The following is an 11,038-nucleotide window of genomic DNA, read 5'->3' on the forward strand; positions in this document are numbered from 1 at the left end:
ATAAGTACATTCGGCAGTACATGTTGACCATATTTCAATAATAATATAATTACACAATTGCATATAAGTACATTCGGCAGTACATGTTGACCATATTTCAATAATAATATAATTACACAATTACATATAAGTACATTCGGCAGTACATGTTGACCATATTTCAATAATAATATAATTACACAATTGCATATAATATGCACTGATGTCCTACTTAAGAGTCAAAAAGATTTACAGTTCCATTAATTGCATTTAAGATAAATTGAATCTTTAATACATTTTCAGTTAACATGTAATTAAGTATCCAAAAACATTACATTACAGTTTTAGGTTACACTTTATTTTAAGGTGTCCTTGTTACAGTGTAATCATACAAAAAAGTACTGAGTAATATTAATTAACTACATGTACTTACTATATGGTTAGGGTTAGGATTTGTGTTTGACTTATGGTTACTTGCATGTAGTTATGCATAATTAATTGTTATTATAATAATAAGTACATGTAACATATGTAACAAGGACACCTTAAAATAAAGTGTTACCCAGTTTTCTTTTAAAGTACATTATTTCCCCATTAAGTAAAGTGTACTTGTTTTTCACAAGGGTAACATTTTGCAAACATACACATTTACAATTTACAGTCTTTTACGTAAACAGCATATGCTTATACTGGCATATGCAAATGTAGGAGTTTGTTCAATATGATCAAATCAGTGTGCTTTAATACATTGAGGCATGGTGTTTATGTGGGTGCTGTGAGTTCAAATCCAACTTGTAAGGATTTCCCTTCATAATTTCTTATTATTTCTGTTCTACGATGAAAATAAAAACCAACCAATTAAATCATACAAAGCTATTCATTTGTAGAGTCCTGAGAGACAAAGACTGCCTTTAATGAATGAAAAATTCAGAGTTTGCTGAATGAAAGTGTGTGGAAGAGGAACCCAGGTTTGGAGGGGGCCTGCAGAAGTGTCTTGCTCTTATCTGTGTGATAAGAGTGAGACTCTCAGCTTGCGGGTGTCCCACTCACCTGCGTGAGCCAAGCTCTGTGTATGTTGGCTGTGTGCTAATGGAGATTGGAAACTGCACCGGAAAGTCCCATTCTCATGAGTGTTCCGGCAAGCACTTTCAATCTAATGAACTTTATCAATAGTTATATTTCTGCGAACACAACATCAAAGGAACTCTCTGAAGCCTAGAGATATATATATATATATAAGTTTCATGTGCCAAGTTTCAAAGAATTGTAGATATTGTCTGGAATGACCTCAGTGGTTTATAAAAATGACTAAATTAGCTATTCTACCAGTGATCTATGAGTCATTTCAGCCACTGAGTGAGTTAATTCTGAGAACATGGCCCATTTGCTTTGTTTCATTTGAACTTTTCTAATCATTTAAAGGGATAATTCACCTCAAAATGAAACTTTTGTGATCATTTACTCTGCCTCGTGTCATTACAAACATGTACTGTATGATTTATTTTTTTTCTTTCATGAAGCACAAAAGGAAAATTTTTAAGAAAGTACAAGCTGCAATTTTCTATGCAGTGAACATGACTGGAAAACATAAACGTAGACAATACGACTTACATCTTGCTTGACAGCCATGGGCACCATTTATTTTCATTGTATGAAAAAGAACAGCTTAAACAGTCTGATAAATAACTAATTTTGGTTCCACGGGGGGAGTATTTTTTGTTAGTATTCTTCATCTAAGAATTCCACATGGGTGATGGGAATATGAGAGAATGAAGCGATTGGCTATGTTTCTATGCATGCTTTTTTAATCTTTTTTTCCACACTGCAAGTTTGTTATACTGTATTTCTCTCTCTATCTCTCTCTCCCCCTAACACACACACACACACACACACACACACACACACACACAAGGTTGGCAAGGTTCACCTCTTTTGTTTACAGTAATACATTCGTTACCTTGACTGCCTTTGTGGAAAATCTAAACACACTACTTAATGAGGCTGATTTGGGAAGTTAAAACAAACAACAAAAACAATTCAAGCATTACTATGGATGATGCTACCTGCACACCCACACAGTTCCACTTTTTACAAAATTGTTGTTACTCTCATTACTATTGTTAGCAGTTAGTAATCTCTATCAGTTAGAGATTGTTCATCCAAAAATGAAAATAATCTCATCATTTACTCATCCCCATGCCATTCAACGCCCGTATGACTTTACTTCTCCTGTCCAAACAACACAGGACCCCTTTGACTTTCATTATGTTCTTTTCTGCATTTCACTCATATAATTTGCTCTAGTTTGTGTATGTAGCTTATATTCAAGCATTGTGTACAATTGTGCAAATATTTTTGATTCTTCTGATTAATTGCTTGCAATGTTCCTAATTTGTAAATTACTTCTGGGATAAATGCATCTACTGAGTGACTAAATGTAAATAAGCGATGACAAGCTTTACAGCCTGTTTCTTATGCAGAACTATTGTAGAGCTATACACACACCGATGAGCAATTACATTATGACCACCTGTCTAATAACCTGGAGGACCTCCAATAGCCCACAAAGGGCAAAAATCTGATTAACAATTCGATAAACATGGAACAACGCCGATTAACATGGAAAATATAGCTTTTATCGCGTGCTGCGGCGTTGTTTCACATGTAATTACACGGTGTTACTGGTTTTTAATGTGTGGAACAGAGCAGCTCAGAAGTTCTTCAAAATGTCTCATTTTATGTTCCATGGAAGAAAAAAACATTCTCATATAAAATACCATACAAAATGAATGGAGATGAGTGAACAGTGCGTTGTGTGTTATGTTGGCTACATCTGTACAGAGACCCGACCCTTCATGTGTACACAAGCAAGGAGTGATGACCATGTGCCTTGTGTGTGTGTCTGCCCCAGTGCCAGCTCTCGCCCCGCTCCATTTACCGTTCATGCCCAGCCACAACGAGGAACACATGGGAGCTGTTTGGAGCCCCTCATGACGGATACTGTATATATCACCGTGTCCCACCCCTCCCCCGCTTTTCATTCAAGCTGTTGGAGCAGAACAGGCAAACCCAATCGACCTCAAAATTTCCATTCGGAGAGGAAAAACAAAACAAATAGATTAAGCAAAAAGAAAAGACAGACAAACGCAACAGCAAAATTTGCCAGCAAACTGGTCGGAGCTGCTCTGTAAAATGTGTTTTGATTGGCAATCCCTGAACTGCCTAATCTGTGAGAGAAAACAGAGGCAGCAGTGACGTAATGTGATTTCCAGTCCCGTCTGTTTGAACCTCTGGAGGTGTCTCACATGGGTGTAATTTTCATATTAGTGTTACAGGGGATTCTATTACAGTTTGAGACATAGTGTGGGGGTGAGTCTTTTGGATGTACTGTATGTTTGCATTTCCAATGTATTCTATTTTAAATATGGCTCATTTAATATAGATTTATAGCTTCAAAGAACATTTATGTTTACAGTGCTGGGTAGATTACTTACAAATTGTAGTCCGTTACTGATTACAGATTACATCATGAAAATTGTAGTAAGTAGACTATCTAGCTTACTCGTTTTAGGTACTGTATTTTTTTACATAACTTTTTTTAAATTTACCATTAAATGTACCACATCGATATATATATATATATACATTGCACATCCAAAGATTAGGGAAAATCAATAAATTATGAATAATTTGCTGCCATTGTGTGAACCATATATAATCCTTTAATCCATAAAAAAAGTAAATATAATCTGATTATGAGCATTTTAAAATGTATTATAATCTAATTACGAGTAATTACATTTTTGGAATCTGATTACATAATCCAGATTACATGTTACCAACACTGCAATTTTCCTCCTGATGGCAATGATGTCTGCACACATTTTATTTTTTTTTACATCGACTTGCAAGTGATTTGAGCATTCAAAATCTAAAAAAATCTACTTGGTAGTGTGCACTCGCTGAACATATTGATCCACTGTCACAGAAACACAGAAAATGAAATATACTTTTGGCTGTAAGTAAAAAAGTGTTTTGTACATATACACTAGGGTATGCGTACAGTGCATGTGATGTAAATTTCACCATTAGCATATTACGCACACATCCAGATTTTTCTAACTGTGAACACTCTGTACGATCATGGTGCATATGTGGCTTGATTTCATTTATTTATTTATTTTTATTTTTTTGTGCACTAATTAGTTTATCCAAGCGCTTGTTTCAGGTGGTTAAGAGATACATACAACTCTAGTTTAAACAAGTACAAAGACATGTTTATCGCTTATAAACTCTGGAAAGAAATAGCGCAGACACTGGACAAGGATGAAACTTCCGTTAACACTTTATTTTGTCAACTTTATTTTGTCAAGTACATGCACATGTCAACTGAGTTAGTTAATATGTAGTTGCAAAGTTACTTATAGTTAGTAGAGTCAATAGAGGACTTATCAAAATAGAGTGTAACCAAACTTATTAGTGTGCATACTTACAAAGGAAGTCTACTTTGAAAAGTTACATGACATCGACTGTATGCATATGCCAAGCATAAGCCCAAAGTACACTTAATTTTGTACATAGATATGCATATGTAGATGTACATACAGTGGGTACGGAAAGTATTCAGACCCCCTTAAATTTTTCACTCTTTGTTATATTGCAGCCATTTGCTAAAATCATTTAAGTTAATTTTTTTCCTCATTAATGTACACACAGCACCCCATATTGACAGAAAAACACAGAATTGTTGACATTTTTGCAGATTTATTAAAAAAGAAAAACTGAAATATCACATGGTCCTAAATATTCAGACCCTTTGCTGCTTCTACTAAATACTGAGCAAAGGGTCTGAATACTTAGGACCATGTGATATTTCAGTTTTTCTTTTTTAATAAATCTGCAAAAATGTCAACAATTCTGTGTTTTTCTGTCAGTATGGGGTGCTGTGTGTACATTAATGAGGAAAATTTTTTTAACTTAAATGATTTTAGCAAATGGCTGCAATATAACAAAGAGTGAAAAATGTAAGGGGGTCTGAATACTTTCCATACCCACTGTATATGTTGGTCCCCCCTCGGTAGATATCATGTTCCTTTCTACCTCGGTAGAAATCGTGGTTGATAAAAATAATGCTCCGGGGGCGGGGAGGTGAGGGGGCATAGTGACCTAGGTGGCTGGTTGGGGGCACCAACACTGCTCTCAAGTGTTCACGGACTAGCTTTGACCTTTCCAATATGGTGGATGACTTACATATAGCAGCCCATAGAAACAACCGCTAATGAGGCATATATATTTCAGGCAGATTTTTTTTTTTTTTTCTAAATGTGCATACTCTAATTGTTTCACAGTCAAAAAAGAAACAGATTAGAAGGCACAACTACAACTGGAGATGACAAAAACAACAATAGATGTGCGCCTTGATGAGATATTGTGTGAGTGAGTGAGATACTCACAAATCTAATTTAAATGAGTACAAAGACATTTTTATTGGTCCTAACTTCTGGAGAGAAATAGTGCAAACACTGGACGAGGATGACACTTTCTAGTGGACCTGTGTTCACGCATACTACCAAATGAAGTCTACTTTACAGGGCTATTTGTACGGCTATACATGTACAGAGTTCTAGCATGAAACTCTAGATGGCACAGTCCGATAGGTCTAACTCAATCTGACCTAATGCCATCATCACATGGCTCAGCTGATTGGTTCTCTCCTGCATCAGTAGCCAATGAGCTCACTGCTCAACATTCAAATATATGACCAGTGCTTGCTGTAGCAGTGCAGCTTATTTCAGAAACCCCCCACCTTCCCCAGCTCCACCTGTATAGATCTGCTATGGGGTGATTCATGTATGCTATTTGGGGGTTATTTCATGTACAAACCCAATTCCAAAAAAGTTGGGACACTGTACAAATTGTGAGTAAAAAAGACATTTGCAGCAGCAATATTTATTGCATGCTCACAGCTGCATGTTGTGGATGTATTGGCAGTAGCAAGTCTCGGTACTTGCTCTGCCGTAGCAGCAGCAGCAGCAGCAGCAGCGTAGCAGATCTATTCCGCCAAGACCAAATACATTAACATTGTCATGTACATTACCATGCCAATCCCTCCGAGAGTTGTCATGACAGAAATACTGTATGCAGAATTTTCATGTCAAAACTGAAGTATACTTTGAGCTTTAATCTGAACACCCCTCAGTTTAATTTTAGCTTTGGAGAGGATTTTATTGGAAATAAAATACTAGATTTCCAACATCAAGATTAATACCAAGTTTGGCTGAGAGTTTTTGCTTTGTTGTTAACACATTATACTTTGTTTTTCTGATAAATTGTTTTCCCAGCAGCCTTGTCTCCAGGATTCCCTCAGTGGTATTTTGTTTGTTGTGGGCAACACACCCGCTTATTTAGCCTGGGTTTCCACAGTAATCTCTGTGGGATGTTGATGTACTGCAACTCATGTGAGGAACCTTCCTATTCATCTCTCAGCACTCAGCTGTAATTTGGTCTTTTGGGTTTCCGTTGAATGGGTGGTCCACAGGCCAATCAGTCAATTCAAACAAACCAAAGAGTTTCAAAATCTCAAAGAACGAAAAACCACATTCAGTTAGCAACAGGTTACAAATGCATACCTGAGGTAACTCACTAATAACTCGCTTTGATTTTCTCTCTATCACTCGTTCTTCTTCAGAGACAGAATCCACTTTAAAGATTAATCGGCCCAAGTTGATTTTAGTTTTAATGTAAACAAACCTGATGATGACATAAAACTCAGTTCCTCTCAGGCTTGTTTCCCTTGACATGATTTTCCTGTATATGCATCAACAATGATGAGGTGTTCGTTTAATTAATCTGTACTTTTTAAGCCATGCCAGTAAAAGTCTTTTGAAATAGACTGCCACAACACTGAAAGGATAATTCACTATGCAGGGGACCTTTTAATTAAAATGAGGGAACGAATTATTGGAATTATTAATTTGTGCCCACAATATATATATATATATATATATATATATATATGTGTGTGTGTGTGTGTGTGTGTGTGTGTGTCTGTGTGTGTGTGTGTTTGTATTGTCTGCATGTCATGTGCAGGGCTCAGTAATTTCTTGTGTGCATGTGTTATATTGCTGCCATGGAAACTGCGTTTTCTTGTTTGTTTTTTTTAACTACGTGCAAATGTTGCATTGCCATGACCAAGTAAAATAATAATAATAATAATAAAAAACCTGTGTGAGGTTAGTAGCTAGCTAGTTGAAAAGACTTTATCACAACTGTATTACATTTAGCTTCAGCGACACCTGTACCATTTTAATTCTCTTTCTTTCATTTTATATTATTTTTTTTGAAAGAATATCGAAAATAGCCATTCTTTCCATTGAGAATTCACGAAGCCTTAAAGTAAAAAATACAAAATTAACGTTATGTTATATTGTGTGAATAAAGTTAATTATTGTGAAAATTCCACTAGTTAACTGATTTATGAAAATAATAAAACAATGTTGGTAAAGTTATATTGTTGCCGTTTCTGAGGTATGTTATTTTACGACTGTTATGACTATTCACAAGCTGTTTTATTGATGATTTTTGAAACACTGATTGATCAATTACACGAGACATTCGTTTTATTACATTCTGATTTTTTTCAACATGTCTTCTGATATTCATTCATGTTTATCTTGTGCTTTATTAATTCATTATTAATTAATGTTTATCTCATGCTGGAACTAGTAGAAAAGAGGGAAAAGATGATCGATTCACATGCCGCTTGAACTAAGGTGAATACAGTGATCTCACGCCACATTAAAGAGCAGAAAAATACTTTTTTGTTTGTATTTTGTCATAAAATTGACTATTTAAAGGCTACAATTTGTGTTATAGGCCTATTAAAAGTAACAAAACACGCTTATTGCGATAATTGGGTGGCTGACACACTACAAATAATGAATAGACTTGAAAACATTAAATATTATTTCTAAGCATTCATCATTAAAACAGCTTGTGAATAGTCATATAATGTTACTTACCTCAGAAAAGACAACAGTACGGAGCGTTGGAGCCTACAAATTTGATTTACAAATTTACAGATTTGGGGTACAAATGTTTTTGCATATGGGCCCGGGGGCTGACTTGCTACGCCACTGTGTGTATTCATGCACCTTGGTTTCCTGCCTGTGCACTAGTGTGCATAAATCTTTTTTTAACATTCTTGGGATGCTCACATAACCTGCAAATGGATTGTGGCTTCTGCAGGTCCCTGCCCTTGAAATACATAGTGTTTGAAGCAACAGCCTTGTGATTGTAAAATATTGTGCAAGTCAGTATGTTTGATGAAGATGGGTGCATGAGCGTGGTGTGTGCAGGAGGTTGTGTAGCTTTTAAGGGGTGGAAAAATGCTTGACGGGGATCCAGATTGCTATTGCAGTTGCTGGAGCTCTGCAGCAAGTCGTGCCTGATTGGAGACATCTCTGTAAGTGAGCTAAAAGGGCAAGTGGATCTCACTCAAAGCACCATGGTGGGGGGGGGGAATTCAGGTCAAATTAGCTTGAACGTTCAGGTAAGTTTGGGTGTTTGGCAGTGGAATGAAGATTTCACTGTATCACTATTCTGCTTTTCAAAGTTGTCCAGCATTCAGCACATATATGTAATTTTCTTACTCAAGCGCACTGTGATTTTTCTTATTTGTCAAGTCAAATCATCACATTTATTTACCGTCTTTTACATCTGGCATAGTAGACATAGATATAAATAAGTAGATTCTTGCGGCCCATAGAAACAGTCACTAATGAGGCATTTACTTACAGTGGGTACGGAAAGTATTCAGACCCCCTTACATTTTTCAAGTCAAGTCAAGTCACCTTTATTTATATAGCGCTTTTAACAATACAGATTGTGACAAAGCAACTGAACAGCATTAATTAGGAAAATAGTGTCAATAATGCAAAATGACAATAGTAAACACTAATTTTTCAGTTAAAGACAGTTCATCATTGAATTCAGTGATGTCAACGTCCAGCTCAGTTTAAATAATATCTTTGCAATCATGTCAACGATATCGCTGGAAATGAAGTGTCCCCAACTAAGCAAGCCAGAGGCGACAGCGGCAAGGAACCAAAACTCCATCGGTGACAGAATGGAGAAAAAACCTTGGGAGAAACCAGGCTCAGTCGAGGGGCCAGTTCTCCTCTGACCAGACGAACCAGCAGAACGGATAAATCAATATAAGACGTAATAAAACAGACGATGAACAATATTAACAGCAATTATTATATGACGCAATCAAACTTATAGCAAAATGTGGTAGGACAGCTGGACATTGCGGTGGATCAGAGGTAAAAAATTATATAAATACTGTTCAGTTTCTTGCACAGACTGATCATTTCATGTCTTAAGACCTCAATGTATCATCACGAGCCGCAGGGTTTAATTTGGTTTTGTCTATGTATGTTTTTTTGAATCGCAAAGCCGTGGAGCCCATTGACTGCAATTATATGACTGACAGACTGCAACGGTTTGAGTAAAAAATCTTAGTTTGTGTTCTACTGAAGAAACAAAGTCATCTACATCTTGACTGTCCTGGGGGTAAGCAGATAAACATCAAATTTTCATTTTTGGGTGAACTATCCCTTTAATACAAAATGAGTGTCACTGACCTTAAAATCACCTTACCAGTGGTAAAATCCAACTCATCCAATCAGACTTCAGAGTTAGTTCTTTCTGTTTTATAAGAAAGTTTATAGAAGCAGCTGTGCTGGTGTGTATAAAATGGGAGTGTGTGTATTTTGCATGCATGTGTGTGTGTGTGTGTGTGTGTGTGTGTGCTTCTACTACCTGATAACCTGTCATTATCTCCAGAATAATTGGTGTGTCAGAATGTCCATCATGTGGGTGGATGATTGACACGGGGTGTTCTGGAGGTAGAGGACTGGCTGATAGCAGGATCAGGTAACTGCTCATTAGAGGACATACACACATGCAGTCGCATAGGTGTCAGTGCGCGCGCGTACACACACACACACACACACAGCAAAACAATTCTAAACATTTTCATTTAAGATTATGTTAAGCACTGCACAAAGAGCTTGCCATTGAGTTATTCCACTTGTGAAAAAGAAGTAAAGAAGTACACTTTAGTGTATACACTTATATATATATATACAGGGGTGTGGACTCGAGTTACTTGACTCGAGACTGGACTCGAACTCGGGTCCCAAATTTGATGACTTGCGACTCGACTCGACATAATTAAAGAAGGCTTGAGACTCGACTTAGACTTTGACAGCAAGGACTCGAGACTTGACTTGGAATTGAGACCTGTGACTCGGAAAGACTTTATGATCAGATCAAAGTCGCGTCCCTGCAGCCTGCTTGCGCTTGACAGGCAATAACCCAGAGACTGCGTTCAGGGAGCGCTGGATAGGCTAGTATAAATTAATGGAGTAATAGCATAACTTACGACAAAAGAACAGAGATAAAAATTTTTAAAAATTGCATGATTCGTCTAGTAGCGATCTCCGCTCATGAAAAGCTCTGCCCTGTCCGTTTGATTGCCGCCCAGCAGACACACGGAGCGGGCATGAGAAACTTCACTGGAGCTCGCCTCATCATCACTGTGACCGCTGCTGTTAAATATTCCTCACTTCTTCTGTTTGTCTGACACCGAGGTGCACCATGAGTGACAGATCCGCATCCCGCCACGATCCTCGCACTCTGCCAACTCGATGTGCTTTCATTTTAATTTGTATTTGTAATAAACACCTCTCTGAGACCTGTTTTTGTCAGATCTCCACAGTTTTTGTTCGATCAGTTACATATTTTAATTGCATGTGCATTTTTTTTTTATTTAAACCTCCATTAACCCTTAAATGCATGAATGTTTCGCTAATCATTATTACATATTCTGGTCTTTAGCGACCCGGACCTATATATACAGCATGGATGGATCTTTAACTGCTGCAATAGCAATATTTCATTGCGTATTGTAATTGCTCAGCAGTAAAGCCATTTAAACCACTTCCATTTTTGCTGATGATATTCGTTTGTTTTATGCCTGCGGTAATTATGA

Source organism: Sinocyclocheilus grahami, unplaced genomic scaffold (assembly GCF_001515645.1).
Source record: "Sinocyclocheilus grahami isolate Dianchi unplaced genomic scaffold, SAMN03320097.WGS_v1.1 scaffold123.1, whole genome shotgun sequence".
NCBI lineage: Eukaryota > Metazoa > Chordata > Actinopteri > Cypriniformes > Cyprinidae > Sinocyclocheilus > Sinocyclocheilus grahami.